This window comes from Camellia sinensis, chromosome 8 (genome assembly GCF_055761805.1).
Source record: "Camellia sinensis isolate YWXY chromosome 8, ASM5576180v1, whole genome shotgun sequence".
In the NCBI taxonomy this organism is placed as follows: Eukaryota; Viridiplantae; Streptophyta; class Magnoliopsida; order Ericales; family Theaceae; genus Camellia; species Camellia sinensis.
Window position 1 is genome coordinate 89727301 of NC_138968.1, and position 25739 is coordinate 89753039.

Here is a 25739-nt window from a genome sequence, read left to right on the forward strand (position 1 = left end):
TAGCTTCTTGAGGAAGCTTTAGCTTCAAACCTCTATAAGAGATGTAACGACTCGGATTTTAAATTCACATTGGATTGATATACAGTGGTGCCTGTCACCTTAAAATTTGTATGGTTGTCGGACTCTTGATATTGATGGTTGTCGGACTCTTGATATTGATGGGTTGGCAAGTGAACTATAAATATTATAATTGAGGACCTTTGGATGATGTTTGGAACCTTGATCGAAGCATTAACAAGATATATAGATAAGATTAGATAAAAAGTCCCAAATTTGAGTTTGAATTTTTGACCAGCCGTCACTCTTTTGCCCTTTTCTCCTTCCATACTTAGAATTTGAATGTGAGGTTGGAACCATTGGAAATCTTGTTTCCGGGGATTCAATTTGAACACAAGAACGGCCTAGAAAGGAGTCCCGATGAGAGAGTTATACCCGTTTGAAGTTTCCACATCTGTGCTAGAAGCAGAGCCGCACGTGCGGGCTGTGCGGGACAGGAGCTAAAAAAACGTGATTTTGGGACCATTTCTTACATTTTCTTTTCCTCTCTTCTTCTCCCCTCTTCCATGTCCAAAAACTTAGCCCTAAAAACCTTGATTTCCTCCACCACTTTTATCAACAAATCAACCATGGATTTTGCATCAACAATGAAGAACAAGTGAAGATCAACATTTTCAACCGATTGGATTTTGAAATTTCGAAGTTATGCTCTTGACCTAGCTTCCTTGCTTTCAATCTTGAGGTAGGGGTCCTAGTTCTCCTTCAATGCTTACATAAATAGATAGATTTTTGGTATTTTGGAGTATATAAATGCAAAATCTACATGTTGAGCATATAGGGTTATATTATGGAAATTTGGGGATTTCGGATTTGAAGAATTTGGGGTTTTATTGTTGGGTTTAGATTATGGATTATGAACCTAGGATATATAATCAAGGGGAAAATTGGAAGAAAAAAATAATGGGTTAAGAAGTTTGAATTTTTCTTGAAATTTCTAGGTTTTTCTAGAAACCCTAAGTTGATTTTTGATGATAATCAATTATTTGGCCCAAATTGAAAGTTGAATCATGAAATTGGTAGGTTGAATTATTTATGTACAAGTTTAATTGGAATTTGGTTATGTTTGAAAATTATGTTTAAAATTTGGGAATGAATTTTGTTATGAGCAATGTAAATCATGTTATAATGAGAAGGAAATTGGAGGAAATGATTTATAAATGATATAGATGACATAAACTCGATTATGGAATGTTGAAATGGAATTTAAGAATTTCTCTTGAATTATGTTGAATTATATTTAATGATGTTGAGTTGAATCATGTTGCTTATGTTGAATTGTAGTGATTATGTGAGATGGTATTAACTATGTTGACTTTGATTTTTGTGACTTAAAATGTAGAGTTTTCCAAAATGGGTTAATCCCAAATTATTTTGCTAAATACTTGTGGGCTTGCTTAGTTATTAAAATCAAGAGAATGATTTATTTTTGGAAAAATGTGGAAGATGTCCATACAATTCCTTCCTATCTTGGAATCGAAGTGATTGATTTAAAATTTCATATTGTGTTTGCAAGAATGGTAATCTTCTATTTCTATATATAGATATATTGAGATGGAGGAAATTGTGGTATAATGGATGGATAATGGTAGGCTTGTGAAGAATAATGAAGGAAGGAAAAAGAACTAATGACTAAGTTATATATGTGTACAGGGCATACTTCAGGAGGGCCAAGCACTCCGTTGTAGCACTGTGAGTAGTAGTACTTCGATGTATCTTTAACCATTAATGATTATTGTTATCGACGTTATGATCTTTGTCATAAGAATTATGTTGACACGTATGTTATGTATGCTACGTAAATATTGTCAAATTATGGAAACATCAAAGGTGTATGCTATATGAGGAACATTGTGAAATTATGGAAACATCAAAAAGGATTTGTGAAATATGCATCTCGAATTTGTGAAGTATGGATCACCAACTTGTGAAATATGAAACGATGTGGCCGAGGGCCATTTGTGAAGTATGAATTTCCGAATTGTGAATTGTGAAACTATGAAGCCAAGAGCCGAATTGTGAACCTATGAAACCCAAAAGCTAATTTATGTATATGTGAATTTATGAGGCCAAGGGCCGACTTGTGAATTTATGTGGCCAGGGGCCATTTGTGAACTATGAACCTATGTGGCCAGGGGCCATTTGTGAAATTATGAAGCTATGAGGCCAAGGGCCAAACTTGTGAATCCAAAGGGCCGAAGGCCGATGTGCTAAGTTGTGAATCTATGAAACCTAAAGGCTATTGTGAATGTGTGAACCCCTCAGGCCAAGGGCCGAACTGTGGAATTGTGAAACCGATAAAGTCATCTGTAATCTAATGAAAATGTGCTTACTTTGTCCTGTTAACTTTATGTTAATTATGTCAACTCGTGGGAATGATGTAACGGTTACCATTAGGACTCTATTAATTACAAGGCAAGGCAATTATGTTAACATATAAGAACGATTAAACAACGGTGTATACTATTGATTAATAGAGCACGTGAATTAAGTCATTTACCCAAAAGAATTTATATTCATTCTTGAAGAATAGATTCTGAGTAAATATAATAGTAGCTATGTGTATCCATATGAATTTGAAGTTATGTTGCTATGTTGCTTATAAATTGGAAGTTATTTAGAATCTACGATATAAGTGCAAAGTTTAGCATTATTATGTGACTCTTATGAGAATGTGAATTAGTCTCTTATTGTTAAGCGTATGATAATGACATGATACAACAAGAAACGCTCCAGTTATAATATGTTCCGTTTGACTTAATGAATGATGTTCAAGTATGTTTCAAGTATGTTTCCAGTATGTTACAAGTTCAAGTATGCTGAGGTATGTTTCAAGTATATGTTACAAGTTTGAATATACTGCAAGGTCAAACAAGTTTCAAGGGCTTTATGCCAATGTTTCAAGGGCCTCGTGCCACCACATTTCAAGGGCTTATAGCTATCAAGTTTATGTTGCAAGATTGGGCCTAAGGCCGTTATGTACTTAGCACAGAATCAGACTATTACATTGACATGTATTATGTTTCATGTTAAGCATCATTTTATTTATGTATTACTATTCACTGAGCCCGGCTCACTCTCTATTATGTCTGTTTCTGTAGGTCACCAATCAGGTGGTCAGTCCTAGCCAAGACGCCCGCTTTCTTTTGTCAACCTTCGTATGTCCAGGCACTGCATAAGCCATTTATTTTGTCAAGTTGTTAAGATGTTGACTTGCTTATGGGTGTCCCTCTAAGGTTGTTGTATATCCTTTCATGTTTGTTTTTTTTGTATACGCCCAATCATGGGGCTGGCATTGTAAATGTGTATGTATATGCTCCGAGTTATAGTTGGAACTTTATCTATCCACTATAATGCATGTGATGAATGAGATCCTGGCATGTAGAAGTAGCTCAATGGAGTTTATTTGTTTCATTATTTCCATTTTTTCGTGCTTCCGATAAGGCCCCGTATGTTATGTTACCAGGTTACATGTCCGTTTCTGAATAGGTCATGCCCAAACTTTTAGGGGCGGGTTTGGGGCGTGACAAGAGAGGCCCTCCCTCTCCTTTCACCAAGTTCTGAAATTTGCTTAAGGCAAAAATATATATATATATATATATATATATATATCTATATCACCACATTTTGGGTCTAAAAGTGTATGGTTCTTGACCTATTGCACCACACCTCATAGCCATACACCTCTACCATTGATCTGAGGTTCTTGGAGGGTATTTTCAAAGGTTGAAGAGTTGGTTTTTGGTCCCAAAACTTGCCAGTTTTGCTGAGCTTCAAGGGTAACTCCTTTTCCCTCTTTTTAAGCTCTATCTTGATCATTCTCTTAGCCACACTTGCATGCATATTTAGGCTTTGTTGTCAACTAAGAAAAGCTTCATATTTAAGTGTTTTTCATGTTTGTTTAAGGCTTTTTTGGTGTTGAGGGTCATCTACCCTCTTGCATGCTCTATTTAGCCTTGTTTTGTGCCATGCCATGAGACCTTTGTGTTGATCTTTGCTTGGCCTTTTAACCACTGAAATCCAGCAGATTTTCAGTGGTTGGCATGTGATTTTGAGGACCTAAATTAGAGAGGGGAGACCCTCTCTCTTCTGGCTTTGTTTGTTTGCATTTTTGGCCTTTCAAAGGAGCACATACTTTCATACTTCTAAGGCTTGGTTCAGGCCTCTTTTGGTGACTTTTAGGACCTGCCTAGACTTTGTCTATGGCTGGTTTGGTCACCTTGTGTTTGCCTCTTGCATGTGTAGAATAATCCCTTTCATAGCTTATCAAAGTAGCACCTCATTCTTGCATGTATTGGTCATGTCTCGGTGGGTTTTTGGCCATCATTTGGCATGCCATGATTCTATTTTTGGCTGGTTTGGTAGCCTCTCATATGCTTCATATGCTTGTAGTGTAAATCATGTTTACTAGCATGAAATGCATGATGTTTTGGCCCTCTATTCTAGCATATTTTGGCCATGACCCAAACTAATTTTGTTCATATTTTGGGCTGCCTTAGCTCTGTTTTGAGGCCTCTTGGTCGAATGATGCTTGCCATGCATGCTTGTAGTGTAATAGCCTTGCCTAGCTTTGAGTTTTGAGGTCCCTTGCATGCTTAACTTGAGGTATTTGCATGTTTTGGCATCATGAGGAATGTTATTTCAGAGCTTATTTCTTGGCCATATTCTCATGTTCGTCACTCCTTCAATGTGCTTAAGAGTTGCATCATTATACCCCATTTGTGAGCCATTGCATGAGCTTCAGTTTTGTGCCTTTCAAGCCATCATCTTAGTTCACTTTTGCCCCTATTTTGGCCTGCATAGGGTCTGTTTGGAGTTAGTTTGGCCATTTGAGCATTGCCTTGCATGCCTATAGTATAGTACGTTTCACTAGTTTCGGTGCTTGAGCCATTCAACATGCATTGTATGAGTTGTTTACATCATTTGGAGTCATTTTATATGCCATTTCAGAGTTGGAACATGTGTCCTTGCACTCCATATTTCATCATTTTCAATGCATTTAGAAAGTTGTGTTTTATGCCTTAGGCTTGGGGCCATTGCATTGGGCATGCTTGCATGTGTTTTGTGCCTTAGTTTCATCATCTATTGGCCACTGATTTGGGTGTGGCTGAGACCCATCCATTTTGGTTTAAGTCCATTTTGCATCGAGTATGCCATTGTAGTTCATAGCATTGAGTATGCCATGTTGTCGCATGATTGATTATTGCATTGTGCATGCCTTATTCATCTCATTATGTATGTTAGCTTCTATGTGCATTGTGTATGCTAAGTGTCACGTGCATTGAGTATGCCATTGTTAATTCATAGCATTGTGTATGCTAGTTGCATGTTTGCATGTTATCCCTTGCATGTTCGCATGACTTAGTTGCATTGCATTTAGGTTGTGTGCTTGGAGTCGCATTGTGCATGCCATGTTTGTTGCATTGTGTTTGGGATAGGAGTTAGCCCCAAACACGGGAAACGAGGGGCATTTTATACTCGAAGTGATGAAACATGCCTCGATTCCCGGTCGCCGACATTCTTGACTACCCATGATGGAGTTGTTGGTTTTAGGGGCTTGTATGTGCATTCATTTCACTTTGAGTCATGTAATTCAGCTCCTCGGCCATCATGCATCGAAATGCATGATTGATGTCCCGAGGGTTGAGGACTACACTCCCTTGAGCTTACGTAACGATGGGGAGAGTGGTCGTGCACACATGTGTTGCGAATACTTTGCCGTGCATCTCTCTTTCCCTTTGTTGCAGAAAACCAGAAACCAGGAGAGGAAACTAGTCGGCCGACCAGATTTACTAGCAGGCCGACCACTTTTTTAGCCCACTTGAGAGTGGCAAATCACCATGTTTTTCTAAACCCACTTGAGGGTGGCAAAATCCACATTTTAGCCTACTTGCGAGTAGCAAACCGCTTTCAAAAACAAACATGAGATGTATTGTTCCAACTTAGACGATCCAATCTATACTTGTATGCTATGTGCATCACATAGTAATTCTAGGTCAACAACCAGAATAAGAGCACATGTGTTTTCAAAAACAAGATATCATGTTAGTAAAGGCCAATCTTTGATCGGGCGAGCGGGGGTGCTCATTGCATGACCTTCCCCCTCTCGTACCCAAGTTCCCAAGCCGAGGCAACTTTGGTGATGACGGACATGTGGCCTTAGGCACGAGTTAGGGTTTCCTAAATTTTTCAAAAATAAAATATTTAGGTGGCGACTCTGTATCTGGCAAAGCAGTCCATGTTTGGCACTTCTTTCTAAAAATCAGTTTTTTAAAATGATTTGCCGAATTTGGACTCTTTGGTGATTTATCAATCTCGCATTGCACTTTGCAAGATCAGATTAAGAACCGTGACATTGAGTCCGAACTATAGTGAGCCCAATGAACAAAATGGGGATTTTCCCGGGACGTTCGGGCGCGTCTACAGCATGCATCTGTGCAAACAGCTGGCATAGCTGGTTTAAAATATCTGCAAAACACACTGGTGGCCGGTCGACCATCACTAGTGGCCAGCAAGCCACATCAATGGCCGGCACCGAGTCGACAAGCAAAAAGTGATGGCCAGCAAGTCTCTAGCAGTGGCTGGCAGGTCACTAGAGGTTTCAGGCTAAAAAAGATAGGCTTGGTCCAAAACTGGGTTTGAAAGGCTAATAGGGTTTGTAAGGCTCAAAGTTGTGGCATTCCGATAAGGACTTCGAGCACTTGGCGAGCAAACAGACTCATCATCGGGTGTGCATGCAATGGCATCCAAGTCATAAGGGCCGTCAAAAATGGGGTGTCTACAATTGCCCCTCTTTGACAGAACTCAGAGTCTTAAAATAACGTGAGTGAATGTCAAAGCCCAGAGACGATCCATTTTGACAAGGCCGTAAGACTTGGACAAACAATCAAGATAGAAATAATGGTTACGCCCGTAGGCTGCCTACGTATCCCTTTGTAAGGAATTAAACCAGTGTAGTTCAGGGGCAGAATGCAAAATGATACACAACGTAACGAAATAATACAAATGATATGCAGTGCAATACAATAATATAATCAAACCACAAGCAGTTCTTACCACACAAATACCATAAAAGGATGAGGATGCAAAACAAACTATGTTTAACACAGAAAAGAAGTGGGCCCTGCCAAACGACAACTAACATAGGCTAAGTGCCTACATCCTCAATACTAGCCTCAGTGCAGCATAGATGTTTACACATAACAGAACCATGTTTCAACGTGAAAGGGTGCGGGCACATGCAAAACTATGTGTGTCGTAGAAAGAGAAAGAGTACAAGTAATTGGGTGGTATGATATAAGTAAGGAATGATCTGCTGAGGAAAGATCATGATCCTAAATACTGAATGCAACAAAATAAAGTACAATACAATGAATGCAATAGATGCAATGAATAAGGCGTTGGCCGAACCACATCTTACCTAGAAAAGGTATGGACACAATACAAACCACGTCTAACACAGAAAAGGTGTTGACACCCTTAATACTGGCTTCAACGCAACATGGGTACTTACACATGACAGAACTATGTTTCAACGAGGGAAAGGTATAAGCACATGCCAAAGCTTAACATAGAAAGGATGTAGGCAATAGAAATGGATACTGATGTAATGAATGCAATAGATAATGCAGTAGATGCATGCGATAGATGTAATAGGTAATAATTGATATGATGTAGCAGCTAGGAAGTGGTGCCTTAGAAAGTACCTTGCAGGGCTAATTGGCGATGACTCACCTCATGCTGCTAGGGACCTTCCGCTTCTTCATGGTTTCAAGACTTTTTCCTTCATATTGCGCTTCCAAACCACAGGTACTACTTTTCTTCGTGGCTATGTTCTTAACTTTCCCTATTCTCCAACAGGGTGACAGACTAGGTTGGTTCAGTATGCAGAATTGAGGCGCAAACACGTTACCTCAACCTATGGGGCTACCATACAAATTTCAAGCCGAGGATACACCCCGGCTATTTAAACCTGACTTTAGTCTTGGAAATCCTGAACCTTTGCGTTTTAGGCCTTAGTCATTCGAACTCTAGTTTCCACCGTCTCAGCTGATCTCCTAGTAACAAACCGCAAACACAAGTAGGTGGCTATACCAGACCACCGAAAGTCGTTCAAGCACAACAAACACCAAAGGAATTGCACCTTTAAAGGATTTAAGGTCTCTTAGACCAAGTGAGTGCACAAGACAGTGCGATGTAGAGTGAATGCACAAAACAGTGCTATACAGGTACACAAGACAGTGCAAGTGAGGGTAAATGCACAAGACAGTGCGATGCGGGTGCACAAGAAAGTGCAATATGGGTGCACAAGATAGTGTGATGCAAGGTGCACAAAATAGTACGATAGAGAGGAATGCACAAAATAGATGCGAATGCACAAGATAGTACGATACGGGGTGTACAAGATAGCGTGATACAAAGGGTGCGCAAGATAGCGTGATACAAGGGTGCGCAAGAGAATGCGATACAAGGGTGCGCAAGATAGTGCGATTCAAGGGTGCGCAAGATAGCCCGATATAATGGGTGCACCAGATAGAGCGATACAAGGGGTGCGCAAGATAACGCAATACAAGAGTGTGTAAGTTAGCGCAATACAAGGGTGCGCAAGATAGCACGATACAAGGGTGCGCAAGATAGCATGATATAAAGGGTGCACAAGATAGTGCGATACAGGGGTGCGCAAGATAGTGCGATATAGGGGTGCACAAGATAGCGCGATACGAAGTGCACAAGATAGTGCGATAGATGTTTGAGATTATGCGATAGATGCATAGAATGAACAGTTTTACAAAGCAATACATTGACAATATATGTTCCATGCAAGATAGACAACCGATGTATGAGGTTAATTAAAAGCATGCTCTATGCAAGAAGCAAGAAACAAGAGCATATTCTATGAAAAATTGAAAGCATATTCTATGCATGAATCATAAACGATGCAAGGCACATGTGCAACATGAGTATATGTGAAAATACACATTCTATGCAATAGAAGAGAACAAAATATGTAATTTTGACAGAACGACAAATCAAACAAACGATGTTGTTCAGCGACAACCTCTGATTTACCCCTCGGAGACTTTGTAACACGCTCAAAAAGGATACATCCTGTTCATATTGGCAAGGGGTAACATCTGCATGCCGCTTTGATCGCCATTCTGACTTGAAGCAGGCTTGAACTCAAGGTTAAGGTTCACTCATACTCCACAGAAATGGCGAGGCCTGAGAAGATGCACCTAGAATGCAATCTCAAAAATGCTGAAGTTGAAACAAACTCAGATGCTTCAATTTTCCCTCTTTTCTTTTGCTTTGCAGTCCGAAACCCATGTAGCTTTAGATGGGTCCTTGTTCTATTGCTCTCTCTTAATCGGGATTGGACCTTGCAGTTTATGAAAGAAAGAATCCTGTTTTGCACACCATGTTGGAAATGATGCAGCACTCTGAGCACAAAATGATTTATTTTTGAAATTAAAATTGAGAATGAGTTCTTGACCAGGTACTGAGCCTACGACTGACCATAGTCAAAACGACTCAACAAAGGAAAAGTCAAAACAACCTAAATACAAAACGACTCAAAATGATTCAAAACAAGAATTGAGACAAACAAAAACAACAAACACAACACTCAGACATGTTCTAATGGCGAGAGACCTATCTGTGATATCCTTGTTCCGCATTATGTTAATTGGTCCTTAATATGAGTATGGTTATGTGTTTAACATGATTTTGTGTGCCATTATGTGAAAATATGTGGTTTTGAATTTCTATCTGTTCACCGTAGAAATATCTGTTTGATTATCTACTTTGGGAATTAAATTGAAGGCCCTATCGGCCACTGAAACCAAAATCGATTACGCCATTGTGATTAGCGTAATTTTTAGAGCCTACGGTGAAATTTAATTGGAAATTGATTCGGATCAGATTAAATTGATTTAATTAGTGAATTAGTGCTCTATTATTATATATTAAAATAATACAACAAGATGGGCTTTTATATGAGCACTACACACTCAATTTCTCTTCTTTAGCTTAACTTGGCTGATTATAAACTCTAAGGAAAGGAGAGGGTCGGCTAGAGAGAGAGAGGGTGAAGGAAATTGGAGTTTTGGCCTCAAAGCTTGGTGATCTTGAAGGCACACTCAAGAATTTACCATAAATCGTAAGAATTAAGCTCCTAGGTGAGTAATCACCCCTTGGTTCATAAGTTTGAACTTGTGATTTTGTGTATTCAAGCTAGTTAGGTGATCAAGAGTAAGAGTTAACATGATTTGAGTTGGTTTTGTTGATTTGGTAGTCTATATGCACATGCATGTGAAGAATTGTTTTGAAATTGCATGTTTGAGCACAAAATGTATAATCCATGGGAGATTTTGATTAAAGCTCTTATTTTGACCTTCTCTTCATCATCTAAGTTGAGAATGAGAGTAATTTGCCACATGCATGTACAATTCACAAGGGTGTAAATGTTGAATGCATGAAATTATTATGTTGGTAATGAATTTGGTGTAAATTGGGACATGCATGTGATTAATTTGTGAAATTGAGCTTCATAATGTTGTGATTTGGTGTTTATACCATGTTAGTACATGTATATGTGATGTTTGAGCCAAAAGCATGCATCTAGAACCTTTGAATGTCGAATTGAAGCTCAAGAACATGTTCTGGATTTTCCAGAATTTTGATTCCTGCTCGAGCGGGGAAACCGCCGCTCTAGCGTGAAATTTGTGTTCCCAGTATTTTCTGCAGACATGGTGTCCGCTCGAGCGGGGAAGTTCACGCTCGAGTGGGGAGCCATGTAGAGAGGCCTTCTGCTCGAGCGCAAGAGTTCACGATCGAGCGTAAATTTGACATATCCAGTACTTTTGCAGGCCTCAAGGGTCCGCTCGAGCGAGGACCCTGTTTTCTGAAAAATTGAAAAGACATTCTGTGTTTTATTTTCTGTTCTCTTTCACTTCCAAGTACTCTTAGGCATGCATTGAGCATTGTAATTGAGTTAAAGAGATAAGAATGAAGCCTAAAGAGGAAAATGTGAATTTAGAACGGATCGAATTGTTTGTGACCCTTTTGTGCTCATGGAATGTGTAGGGTCGAGCTCCAGGGCAAACCAACCAACTGATCACTGTGAGTAATATCTTAACAGAGATATCTGAAATATGTTGTTGCCCAATTGCTTACTTCTATATAAGTTTTATAAGTTCAGTGATTCGATTGGTGGACAATGTTTGCTATACCAAATGAGTGGGCCAAAGGCCAGTCTAATCTGAATAATAGAATGAATGGGCCAGAGGCCATTTTGACATGAATGGATGGGCCAAAGGCCGTTTTGACATGAATAGATGAGTCAGAGGCCGTTTTGGCATGAATGGATAGGCCAGAGGCCGTTTTGACATGAATGGATGGGCCAGAGGCCATTTTGACATGAATGAATGGGCCGGAGGCCGTTTTGACATGAATGAATAGGCGAAGGCCATTTTGACATGAATGAATGGGCCAGAGGCCGTTTCGACATGAACGAATGAATGGGCCAAAGGCCATTTTGTCATCTAAATGGGCCAAAGGCCGTTTTGACACAAATAAAAGTTTGAATAGGCCAAAGGCCAGTTTATTTGGAACCGCAGTCACTTGACCTAAATTGTGTATATATGTTAAATAGAAATATGAATTGGGCCTAAGGCCGTTTGAAGCATGTTATTCTACATATCGTCTGTATAGCTTCTTTAATTGATATTATTCACTGGGCTTTTGCTCACGCTCATTCATGTGTTTGTAGGTGAGCCAAGAGAAGTCCAAACCCAGCCCCAGTGAAGTCTATGTGGAACAACAAAGGTTTTGGGAGAGTCAACCCTTGTGTCTCACACACGAGACCTGTCTTCGCCCTTTTGTTATGTATTTATATTTTTTCATGTTGGCGAAGACTTTGCATCTGTTGTATATAGTTGTGATGGGTTGACTTAGACTTATATGATCCTGTATGTACAGAACCTTATGTAGTACATATTTTGTTGTGAGTTATTAATATGCATATGTATGGTTTGTTATGATGTGCCACGTAAGCACAGCTCTATGGACAAGGTTTTAAATTGCTTCCGTTTGGCCCCCATTAACTCTGTTAAAATACGTTTGGTTTGGTTCAAGGCCGTAGGTAATCTCTTGATTACTGGCCGGTTATGTCCTTAGCCCACGGGGGCGGGTTCGGGTCATGACACTATCGGTTCATGGGGCGCTTGCTTCTCCAGGTATTGTTTCCCACCCTTTCTTATTTGTGATTCTCACATCACTCTGGCACTCAATCTCTATTTCTCTGAAAAGCCATTTTCTTACTTTTTCTCTCAGCGCACATCTCTCTATTCTTTAATCTCTCTTATTTTTTTTATCCCTCCCCTGAGTGGTTGATGGATAAGCAGAAAGTTGTGAACCCTTACCTCTAGCATTCTGCTAGATTCTACTTCTTTTACTCACAACTAGTGAGCTTTCCCACAGAGGGGCTGTGGTGCAACTAGACGTGTAGCAGATCTGCAACTGACATTGGTTGACAATGCCCTTGGCCAGTTTGGACGTGATCAGACTCGTCCAGATAAGGAAGTGGAATACCCTGCTCCATTTCCAGTTCGTGCTTTGCACTTGGCTTGGTACCTCGCTGCTTGGAGGATGAAATAGTCTTTTGGCCTCTGTTGTTAGCTTCAGTTGTGCCCTTTCTGGCGAGTGCATTGATAATGGGGAAAAGACAGGAAACCTGACTCAACTATGCCCCTAGTTCATTAGTTTGACCATTTTTTGTTTTTGGCTTTCTACTAAAACAATTTTGATCAACATGAGAGTTAGATTAACATGCTTGTTCGACTTTCTGATTTGAAATCATGTAACTCAAGTTGTGAGCACTGAAAATTTTCCTTTTTTGGGTCCAAGAAATGGTCCAATTTTGGAAAAATGGAATAATTTCTGAGAAAATTAGTCAACCTCATTAAAAATCCTCAAAAACTGTTTTTGTGAATGGCCACTGCTCAACCAACGTGGAATTAACTCCTCGAGGCTCCATTATGGAACTGGTTATTATAACCACTACTTACTCTATATCTATTTTGTTAGTGCTAATGGATGTACCACGTATAACTATTTATGAATTCTGAATGTGAACATGAATATGTTTTTGATCTGAAATTTGTTTTCTGAATATATTATGGACATCATCCATTAAAATCTGTACTTTGTTGTTGTTCACTAGCCATCAAATCAATTAATTGAAGTATATGAATTGCATGATCAATGTGTTTTATGTATGGATGTTGAAAGGTCAATTTTGAGATCCGTTTGTGTTATTGGTCGGTACCAAATAGCTTTTGATGACAATATAAACTATGATGAAATTACCAATTGGGGTTATTGACTAACAAATGAATGAAATGAGTTGAATTCCTGTGATGAGAATCGAATGGAAAGGATGTTACTCAGAAACAAAAATTAAAATGAGAAATTTATGGTACAAGCGTCTTAAGTTTGGAGGACCAAACTTTCTAAGGGGGAGAGAGTGTGACAACGCCACTACGTATTATATTTGACATTTAATTAATTAAGGAGATTTGGATTTTAATTAGGAATTATTCTGATTTAATTTGGAATTTATGGAAATTATTTAGTCTGATTCGTGTATGATTTGATTAAGGATTTATTTTGGAATTAGAAATTGAAAGCCTAATGGCTCAAGAAGGTGAAATTGACAAGTTTAATCAATTTAATTTCAAGTATCTGACCATATGAGAGTTTAATTAAATATTTGATTTGGTTTAGTAAAATTGAGATTTTATTAATTGGGTCAGAATTGAGTTGATTAAGTTATGAAGATTGGAAATTGAGATGATTATGAATTAAATTCATTTATGAGGTGCCTAATTTGAATATGTAATTTATTGACGAAATTCTGAGTATGATCAGAAATTGAAGGCTTAAATGATTTAAGAAACCAAAATTGAGAATGGAAATAAGTTTAATTTAATATTTGGAGCCTTTTAGGAGTTTGATTAAAAATCTGATTCAGAATAAATTTAAATTTAACTAATTGGGTTATAATGGAAGTCAAATTAGACTGATTAAATTATGTGGGATCTGTGATTAGTTATGATATTATATGTTAATCAAGATTTATTAAGATTAAGTGTTTACTTAATTAAATTAATCTTAATCATAAATTGAATTATGGAAGAATTTAGAATTGTGTGTGTGCATATGTAAGTGTTGAGGTGGAGCTCAAAGAAATGTGCCAGTGTGTGCACACGTGGTATAAGAAGAAGAAGTGAGGTGTGTGTGAGTGTGTTTTATTCTAACTGGTTAAGTGTGTAGCTTCATTGCTCATTTACTTTGTGCTGAAGAGTTAGAATGAGAGTCCAAGTCCTAGATAGAGAAAGTGAGAGAATTTTGCTAAGTAAAGAAGTGGGTTACTTTCTTTAATTGCCAGAGCTCCTTGTTGTGTATTGTTGAGGAAGGAACTTAGAGAGAAAGAGTTCAAGAGATGAAAAGGAGTAAGAGAACCCACATTTGGGCTCGAAATTGAAGGAAGAACAAGGAAATTAGAGGGAAATCAACTAAACTGCTTGCAATAAAAGTGTAAGTTATGAAATCATGCTTGATTTTTGTAGAAAATTTATATTACCCTTGAAATTAAAGATGATTTTGGAATCAACATCATGTAATTGGTAGAAATTAGCAAATTGATGAAGAAATTGATATAGGTTTATGGTTATGGAATAAATTTAGAAATTAATTATTTTGGGTTTGATGTTGTGATCTTGCATGAAATTAAGCCTCATTGTTACATGCATGAGTAAGTTCTACAAGCTAAATACTCTAATTATACATGCATCATGGATTTTGAAGAATTTGAACTAATTTAATCTCATATTGTGAAGAGAAAAGGAAAAGCTTTGGAAGAATCAAATTTATGGAAATTTGGAATTAATCCTAAAGTAAGACAAAGTTTTGATTTTATTATGAAAATTAGGAATTTGTTTGATCCATGCATGTAATTGAATTTTAAAGTTTTATTCAATTTAAACACATTTTGGAACATCTATGATCATAAATTAAGTTTTTGGTTAAAAATTGAGTTACGTTGAAATTTTAATAAATTGATTTTGTAATTCATTATTTGAGTTTGATTTTTGTTATTAATAATGAAATTGGATTCCATTTTTACATACATCATGAAATTTTCAAAAGTTTCGAAAGTTTAATTCATGTTTTAAAATTTCTAGGTTTGATATAAAGAAAATGAGTTAAATCTAAATTTGGAAAAAATTGGAAATAAATTATAATTTATATTTGAGAATAAAAAATTAGTTTGATTTTGATTTAAATTTCATACATGCAAATATTTTTGAAAGGGCTTATAGCTTCAATTTTATGTTTCATAAAATAATGAAAGAATTGAAAGGTAATTTTAAATATGAAATCCAAGGTTTAAATTTGAATTAAAAAATCATGGAATTTTGAAGTATAAGTGGAATTAACTTTAAATATATGTGTAGACGTCCTCGAACGTCTTGGGAGGGAAATCCCGTTCTATTCGTTTGGGCTCACTACAGTTCGGACTCAAATTGTCACGGTCCTGTATCTAATTTCGCAAAGTGCAATGCAAGACCAATGAATCATCAAAGAGTCTAAATCCGGCAAATCGTTTTTGAAAATAGATTTTTTGAAAGAAGTGCCAAACATGGACTGCTTTGTCAAATATAGAGTCGCCACCTAAATATTTTATTTTGGGGGGAATTTAGGAAACCCTGACTCGTTTGCCTAAGGCGACGTGTCCGTCATCACCAAAGTTGCCTCGGCTCGGGAACTTGGGTACGATTGGGGAAGGTCATTTCATGAGCACCCCCGCTCGCCCGATCAAAGATCGACCTCTACTAACCATGATATCGAGTTTTGAAAACATTATGTGCTCTTATTCCGCTTATTAGCCTAGAATTACTATGTGATGCACACAGCATACAAGTACAGACTGGATTGCCTAAGTTGGAACAAAGCATCGCGCATTCATTTGTTTTGAAAACGGATTGAATTTTGCTACTCGCAAGTAGGCTAAAACACGGGTTTCGACGAATTATTCCAACTCAAGCAACCCAACCTTCACCCACAGGCATTCAGGCAGTTATATCACATAAGCAGTTAGCCTCATGGCAAGCATGCTACCATGTTAACACTCACACTCATGCAAGATGCTAAAGCGTAAAAGATTACCTAATACTCCGAGCCAAAATAGAAACTAGTTAGTAATCAAATGCATGATCCTAGTTCATGTTAAGATGGCTAATGTAACATATGCAAAATGCAACTAGAAATAGGCTCGGCTATTCTAAGATGTCATGTGAAATGCAACTTGATACATGTATTCAAATAGGAATTGAAATACAATACAGTTAGTATGATGCGGCGAGCCCGGTGTGTGTAAGACAGATGAATGATGCACGCATGCATAGCATAGGGATGCTAATTCAAATATGCCCTAAATCTAACCATCGTAAGCGGTTAAATAAAAGGGAGAAAAAAATGGGGTTGGAAGACATGCATCACACACACGCACACTTATTACAACATTGCCCTCCTCGGAGGGTCCAAAAGAATAATACAAATTAAACAAAAAATTAACTACTCTAGCTAATTAAATATTACAAAGCTCCTAATTAATTAACAAATTAAATACAGAACGAAAGTGGCCTCAGCCCCGCCTCGGAATGATGGGATGATGCATGCTCGGTTCGCCTTGCCTGGAAACCCGGTACCATGCCACGGTTGCCTTTGTTTGCACTGCTTTGCTCCTCTGAAATTTATGAAAGTTTCCAGAATCCTTCTGAATCACTCTCTAAGTGGTGTGGAATATCACCGGCCACAATTTAAATTCACCGGCCATGGGAATAGGCTTATCGACCAAATATTGAACCACCGGCTAGACACTGATGGTTGGTCGGCACCAAAAGTGGTCGGCCGGCCATTTCTTCCTGCAGGGCTCTGTTTTGACAGCAGTAGAGGACAGACAATGCATGGTATGGAATTCTCAAAGCAATGTGTGCATGGCCACTCCCCCTATCATGCTATGGGCTCAAGGGAGTTTGGTACTCGACCCTCGGACCACCAATTGCGCATTTCAATGCGTGATGGTCCAAGAAGTCAAGTATGCATTTCAATGTGAATGAATGCAACAAAACACATGAGTGCTATACGCCCTATCATGTTGAGATCAAGGACATCGATGACCGAGGATTGAGGCGCGTTACGTCACTTTGAGTATGAACGCCCCTCATTCCTCATGCTTGGTTTGACATCCCAAACCAAGCAAAATATAATGCAAGTATGTAATGTGACTCAAGTATGCAACATGTCTCGAGCATGCAATATGAGGCTAAGGTAACAAACATGCCAAGTGCAATGTGCCAAACATGCAAGATACAATGCAATGCAACCTATTATGCAAGCTAGGATATGGAATGCAACTAGCTAAACAACATGCAAACGCGCAAAGATGGGACAATGCAAGCATGAAACCAAAGTAATGCAACATGTCAAAACATGCAATGGTGGACTTAAAACCGCAAAGGGCAGACCTCAGCCTTGCCATAAACAGTGGCCAAAGATGATGCAAATGATGGACAAATGCTCATGCAAACATGCACACCAATGGGCCTAAAGCTAAGGCACAAAAGGTAACTTTCAAGAACACTCAAAAGATGATAAACATGGACATTAGACCAACATGTTAAACTCTGAAAATACATGGAGGATGATGCCAAATCAACCATGTTATGCAAGTAAGGCATGCAATAATGATCAAAACTTGAAGCCAACAAAGGGGTCCAAACCATAGCTATGTCAACCAAACCCCAAAGGACCAAAATGGCTTAAAACAGTCCTAAGGCACTCCAAAACAAGACTAAAGCATGCATAGAACATGATCAAAACATGCCAAGAAATGGGCCCAAAACAAAGGGCATTCAGAGCCACGAAAGGGAACATTGCTCTACACCCACCCCAACCAAACATGGCATGGACTAGACAACCAAAAACAGAGTTTCAATACATCAAAATGCACCCCAAAACCCACTGATCTGGCAGCCCAAAGCCTCAAACACATAGGCATACACCAAGGCCCTAACATGGAGCATAAGATCACATCTCTTCAAGGCATTGAAAGGGTAGCAAATGCAAGCATGCAAGCACAAAACAAGGACTGAAATGGCATAATAAGTGATTCCAAATCACTGAAATAGCCTAGGTAATGCAAGCTAATGACTCACACACTCAAGGCTCACAAGCCAAAATGCAAAGAGGCTATACCAAACATGGCAAACATGATCAAATCAGCACCCAATGGACCTTAAGCATGATGAAATATGACTAAAAGCTTCATGAAGTCAAGCTAGAACATGCACACATGGAGGTCTAAAGGCAAGATGCATTTCAAGGCAAAATGGAGTAATACAAGGCAAGTATATTATGCATGCAAGGGGTCAATGAACCAACATAGGACAAAGGTAAAACATGCTAAATAAACTCCAAATAATCTCTGAAACAAGACCAAACAAAACTAAGCATGCATGCTACCCTTATGAGCCAAGAACATGAACAAATGAGACATAAAGGAAGAGGGGTGTCCCTCCCCTATGAAAGACTTCAAAACCTCTTCTTTACCACTAAAAATCCTCTGGATTTCAGTGGTAAGAAGGCCAATACACGAAAGTTACAAAGGCTCAACAAAAAAGGCCAAACAAGGCCAAAGAGGGGGAGGTCGACCCCCAACACCAAAGTGACCTTAATGACACATCTTAAGCATGAAAAATCAGAGTTTTTATCAGTTAGACACTAAGCTCAAAACAGCATGCAAAGTGGGTTAAAAGCTAGTGCAAGAATGGGGAATATAAAGTAATTATGCTCACCCTTGAAGAACACTTGAAGAACCAAAACTCTAGCCCCCTTTTCTGATCAAAACCAACTCAAAAGCTCCAAGAACAACCTTTCAACACCTCAATAACAAAGGTATGGTGTAACACTAGGTGTTTTAGTGCAAAACTAATAACAAAACACCCTTTTAGGCCCTCTAACACACACAAATGAAGAGAGAGATGGAGATATAGAGAGAGAAAGTTGTATATATCATATATCAGATGTATAAGTCTGATTTTGCTCAACCTCTTCAAAGGAAGGGGAAGGTCCTCTTATATAGAGCAAGATGAAGACTTGAAGCTTCTAAGGGAAGCTAAACAAAAGGGTCAAGGAGGTCAAGCTTCTCAAGGAAGCTAACCCAAAGGTTCAAGCTTCTTAAGGAAGCTAAGACAAAGGGTCAAGCTTCCTCAAGAAGCTTGAGCAAAGGGTCCAGGCTTCTTGAGGAAACTAGGACCAAAAGGGTGCAAAGGGTGCAATTCCTCCATACAGAGGACAAATCCGTGCACTCCAGCTGGCACAACTGGCATGCATAATGCTTGAAAAAGGCAAAAAGGTGGTACCGGCCAGAAAAGGAGTCCATCGGCCAAATAAATGGTCGGCCGACCACACAAAGTGCCGACCAGCCATCACCAATGGCCGGTGGCAAGAAGACACGGCCGGTGGCCTCAAACCATGGCCGGTAAGGTGTGGGGATGGCCAACAAGCCATTCTCTGCCTTCCAAAGCAAAAACCAACAAGTGTTTGGTCCAACCAAGCACAAGACAACCGAGTTGAGAGATCCTCAGGCAAGGCACGTAGCCGAGACCTCCGGGAACTCAAAACAAACACGAACATGGATGATCACCGAGTGTTCAAACGGTGACGTCCAAGTCTTGAGGACGGTCAAAAATGGGGTGTCTACAATATGTAATTGGGAATGTTTTTGCATATTCGAGTGAGTCATGTATGAATTTAGAGCCTTGGTAATGTGTTTTAAAGTTGAAACAACATTCTGGAAAACCTAGAATTCGTTATCATCACTCGAGCGAAGAAGTTGCCGCTTGAGCGTAGAATTCAAGCAACCAATATTTTTACAGACCAAGGGGTCTACTCGAGCGACTAATGTTGCGCTCAAGCGAAGAGTCCTGTTTAAGAAAATTTTGAAAAGCTGTTTCATGCTTCGATTTCCGTTCTCTTGCACTTCTAAGCACTCTTAGGCATGTATTGAGCATTATAAATGAACTAAAGAGTTAGAAAGAGCTTGATAGAATTAAAGGATTAAAGACCGGAATGAATTGTATTATGACCCAATTTCTATGCGTGTTATGAATTGTGTAAGGTCAACTACAAGGGTGAACCAGGCATTTAAATACTAGGAGTAATATCTTAGTAAAAATATTTGCAAGTATGTTATTTCCCAAATGCTACTTCTGTATAAGCTTTATGGATTTGTTGATTTGAATTATGAATGAGTATTCTATATGCCTAATTTTTTGTATAAGACTCTGTGAAGAACATGATTTGGGCCTAAGGCCGTTTGATATATGATAAGAGTATGAATTGGGCCTAAGGCCATTTGATACATCTGATAAGAGTATAAATTGGGGCAGAGGCTGTTTGATACGTTTGATACGTTTGATATGTCTGAATTGGGCCTAAGGCCATTTGCCATTTGATACGTTTGATATGTCTAAATTTGGCCTAAGGCCATTTGTCATTTGATGCGTTTGATATGAATGGGCCCGAGGCCGTTTGATATGAATGGGCCCGAGGCTGTTTGATATTATTGGGCCCGAGGCTGTTTGATTTGATTGGGTCCGAGGTCGTTTGATGTGAATGAATTGGGCCTAAGGCTGTTTCAAAATTATGATCGGCCAAAGGCCATTTGAATATGAGTGTAATAGGCCAAAGGTCATTTGAATGAAAAGGTGCTCATGAACATGAATATGAATATACGCATAGATATGAATATAGAAATAATGGACCTGGGGTCGTTCTAATTTGATTTACATGTTATATGTATTAATGTGATTTACTTGATTAAGAATCTCATTCATACAGCCTCTTTACTTTGGTATTATTCACTGGGCGCTATCCCACTCTTTATATATATATATATATATATATATATATATATATGTATATGTAAATGAGCAATTGGAGGATCAACGTTAGAGTTTGCCCCAGAGTTTGCCTCCTTGTCAAACCTCCCAAGAAGTACCTCTGTGTAGAGGCTTTATTTTATTTTGTCGGGCTTGAGTTGGTCTTGTATTTTGTTAAAAGTCCTTTATGAAGTGTGTGAGATATGTTATAAAATATGTCTTTGTACATGTATATATAAGTGTGTTAAAAGTGTTTTAATTACTACAGTTGATTATGTACGCACAGCTCGATGGACAACATTATTTTTGTTTTGTTTCCGCTTCAGGCCCCAATTATACTTAAATATTTTGAATTGTATCTTTGAGGTCATAGGTAATCTTCGGATTACTGGCCAGTTACAATGATAAAGCTATATGGGCGAGTTTGGGTCGTGACACCCTTGCTTGGGAAAAATAAATACCATGGCCCATTGGCCCTTGCCCAGGGGAAACAATACCGTGGCCCATTGGATAATTGAAATATAGAGATCTCTGCTGTTAGACCTTAATGGTCGCATTGGATATGATATATTGATTGACCCATTGTGGTCCCATTGATTGACCCTTGAGGTCCCTGATACATTGTTACACTATTGGATGCACCACATAAATTGTCATTGAATGAGTATTGATATTGAGATAACATGGATCATTGAGAATTGAATTGAAATCAGACTTGTATTGAAAATGCTATCAAACAATGGTTTTTTTTTTTGTCGTTGCAAAGAATTGATATGATGGCTAATCGAATTGTTTTGCCTATTGATATGGATTGATTCGGAAATTGAAATATATGATTTGATATGGAAAATGTTTTGTTATAAAGTTTGATATAATATGGCAAATGCCTTACTTTGAAAATGAGTTAAGATTCGTTTCGAAATCATAAGACGGGTTTTTGTATTATCATCGAACTTCATTCATTTAACCTCTTTATTCTGTTATTACTCACTAGGCTTTAGCTCACTATTTATATGTGTATGTGGGTGAGCAAACTAAGCAACAAGGATAGAGAAAGCCTCGGAGTCTACCCGTGTCAACCTTTTGAAGAGCTTCTGGAATTGAGCAAGTTAGGCTCAAGTAGAGCCAAGAAAATTAGCCCCTTAGCTTTGTCAGAGTTTTGTATTTTGTTGAGTCTTAAATGTATATGTGTGTGAGATATATAAGATTTGTATATGTATATAAATTATTATTGTATCATGCAGGTACAAGCTCAATGGACATTTTTATTTTTGCTTTGGTTCCACTTTAGGCCCCGATATGATTATAAATATTTTGAAATTGTCTTTGAGGCCGAAGGTAATCTAGGATTACTGGCCGGTTAAGACGCTAAACCTATAGGGGCAGGTTCGGGTTGTGACAAATAGTTCTTGCATATGCACCTAGGAAACCATGATTAGCCCCCAGATTGATATGTCTGCCTGAAGTTTCTTGAGCTGTTTCAAGACTAGGTTTTCTTCGACATCCTTCTCTTTTGATTTTTCAAACTCTTGGTTGGAGGACTCCGGTTGATCTAAGGCCACAGGTTTGAAGTATCGGCCACTTTAGGTCATGTGGTTAATCTCGTCAATATACTAGGTGCCATCAAGGGTATCAGCCTTCCACCCTTCGTCGGTGTATGCATGACTTAGGTCACTGTTTTCCCACCATTCTCCTGTAGCCATGATCAGACCATTATTTGGTTCTATCTAAAGCATGTTCACATCACGCCCCCCGTCATCATACCATTCCTCCTTCACCACATTCTTGGTTCTGAATTCCAATACTTCTTAAGCTTTCTCGGCATTCCATTCCTATCACTGGGTTCCCACTTTGTTTTTCCTGTGCTCTGAATATCATCTGTGGTTAGTTCGACCTCTGCTTTTTCTTTTTCTTTTCCCTGCTCTAGGGCTATTTTCCTTTGGATTTCTGCTATTCTTTCCTGTTGGAACAACTTTAACATTCGTTCATTTTCAGTTAGGGGCGTCGCCTCAACCTTGCCACTAGCACCAATTTCCTCTTCTTTCCCATTCTTTCCTAGTCTCTTCTATTTGTTCCTCAACATCTGACTCCTCCTCATTCAACCACCTATTGCTTGTTTCCAGCTAGCTTGGATCCTACCAACCCAGTTGTACACTGTTTGTATCCTCTTCTTCAAAGAAGTAAAGGTTGTCTAGATCCTCTTCCAGCTCGGCCAGGTCCTCTTCCAGTTCAGCCAAAACATTAAGGCCTTGTTCAGGCCACTCATGTTGATGTTCCCTTAATTCATCCTCTCCGATAGCATTGATGCTGAGGAAGTCCAGCAGTATAACTACTGGCTTTGGTTGATCAACGGCCACAATATATAAGCTAGGTTCATATTCCTCTACAAGTGAGGCCCCTTTCTCTATGACTCGGGTATCAGGTGAATCCTTCTCTAGTACACTCTCTTTCTTCTCTGCCTTTGCTGCCACAAGCTCAGGTTGGGTTTGTGGTGTTAAATATATCATGCACATGTCCGTGCCTTCTGGAATAATCACCTCTGGCTTGGGTAGGTGAGATGGGGTAATATATGCTTTGGGATTATAGGTGGGTGATAGTGTATGAGTTTGGTTAATATTTCTAGGTGGGGGGACTTAGTTATATGTAGGAAGTGGGTTGGTAGTTATGTTTGGTTTGGAGGGTGAAGCGATGACTTTGTTGTCAATGAGATCCTAGATCTTATGACGTAAGAGGTAGCACAGATCTGTAGGATGGTCATGTTGCTGGTAGAAGATGCAATACTGGGTAGGGTCATGCTTGGGTGGTAATGGGTCAAGAAGTGGTTGAGGATCGAGAGGCTTGAGATGCCCCTTTTCCATTAACAATTTGAGGGCATGGGTTAGGCTCATATGGAGGGGAGTAAAGACTCTTTGATTTCGGGGTGGGCCGATGTTTTGTGGAGGTTGCAAGGTTGTGGCAGTAGTAAAGGGATCAGCTATCTTGGCCGTTATAACAACTGTACTGACATCTGCAGGCTGCGGAATAGTGTTATTACTAGCATTGGTACCCCGAGAGAATGGCCTTTTTGCAAGTTCACTTGTTTTGTGAATAATGCCCTTTTTGAAAGCACTCTCAATCTAGACTCCTAACTCGTGTAGGGAAGCAAAGGTGGATAACGGCACCACTATCATTCTCTGCAGCATGTCTGGCTCAAGGTTCTGGACCACCAGCCGAACTTGTTCTCTTTTGGAAGGTCTATTTGTTATCCAGGCTGCCTTGGCCCTCCACCTAGCAACAAAGTCGATAAAAGATTCTTTGGGGTTCTGGGTAGTGGCCTCCAGTTCACTGATGGTTACCTCTATCTAAATGTTATATGAGTACTGGTTAACAAACGCCTCAGATAGCTCCTCTCAATTCCACTTTATAGAGTCCTCCAACTTAGCATACCAGATAGCCGCTATATCCGACAGAGTTCTCCCGAACAATGATAGTTTTTGCGCTTGAGACAAACCTATTGGCCTTAGCACATCTGAAAATAAACGGACTTGCACAATCGGATCCTCACTTCCATCGAATCTGTCGACGTGGGGCATTTTAAATTTCTCTGGTAATCTGACCGAAGCCTCAGTGTAGCCGTCTTCAATGTTCAAGATGAAGTTGAAGCCTTGGGACTTTTTCAACGCTTTCTCTAGCCTGGCAATCTTAATGAGAGCTAGATCAATTTCATTGATATCGAAGGGAAGAATTCTAAGGGGGTTGAGCCAAAGGCCTATAAGCCGAGACCGGGGGAAACATTTCCTGAGGATCTGGGATTTAGGGATTTTTCACTGGTAGAAGTGGATTTGGGTTCAGCTGAGCAGTTGGGATTGGATGTACAGTTGATGCGGATGCCCTAGACATGCACCGTAGATCAGCGATGATTTCATCCTGTGCAACCATCCTTTGGTTCACAGTATTCATGGTTCTCTAGAAAGTTGCCATCATGGCGGCAAATTGTTCTGTATTGTGTGCCATTGCTGGTCCAAGTGAGTTAGATGCAGGCAAACTTGTGATAACCTTGTCCTGTGTTATATTAATTAATCTTACTTATGATCGTAATTATGTGCTTAATATCATTTTGAGTGCCATTTATATGATTAGATATGTTTTTGAATTTCTATCTGGTCACCGTAGGAAAATCTATTTGATTTTCTACTATAAAATTTAATTAAGGGTCGTAGAGATGACAGAAACTGAAATTGACCATATTTTTGTGCTTAGCATGATTTTTAGAGCCTATGGTGAAATTTAATTAAGAATTGATTCGGGCCAAATCAATTAGATTTAATTGATTGATATAGGCACAATTAATTAGCCTTAATCAAGGTTGATTAGGCAAGCATATATATCGGTCTATTTATACTTAAGCACCCTATTTGAGCTCAAAATCTGAAATACACTCTAGAGAGAGAGAGAGAGAGAGAGAGAGATGAGCGATTCTAGAGAGAGAAGAAGGCACAAATTGTGGATTTTGGCTTAAAGCTTGGGAATTTGGAAGCCAGACTCAAGAAATTAGCTAATTTTGGAAGGATTGGAGCTTCTAGGTGGGTAACCAACCCTTAATTCATGAGTTTGAGTTCGTAATTATATGAATTCAAAGAGAATTGGTAATCAAGAATAAGGTTTAAGTTATATATGATGAATTCGAAGTCAACATAC

The 25739-nt window shown here is 39.0% G+C and overlaps 1 long non-coding RNA gene across 1 annotated transcript; it reads left to right on the top strand.

Moving 5' to 3' along the window:
* The first annotated feature begins 209 nt into the window (after positions 1-209).
* LOC145796626 (uncharacterized) lies at positions 210-2093 on the top strand. The gene is made up of 2 exons (XR_014337107.1): positions 210-739; positions 1708-2093. It is a non-coding gene; the product is annotated as an uncharacterized LOC145796626 (long non-coding RNA).
* The last annotated feature ends 23646 nt before the right edge of the window (positions 2094-25739 follow it).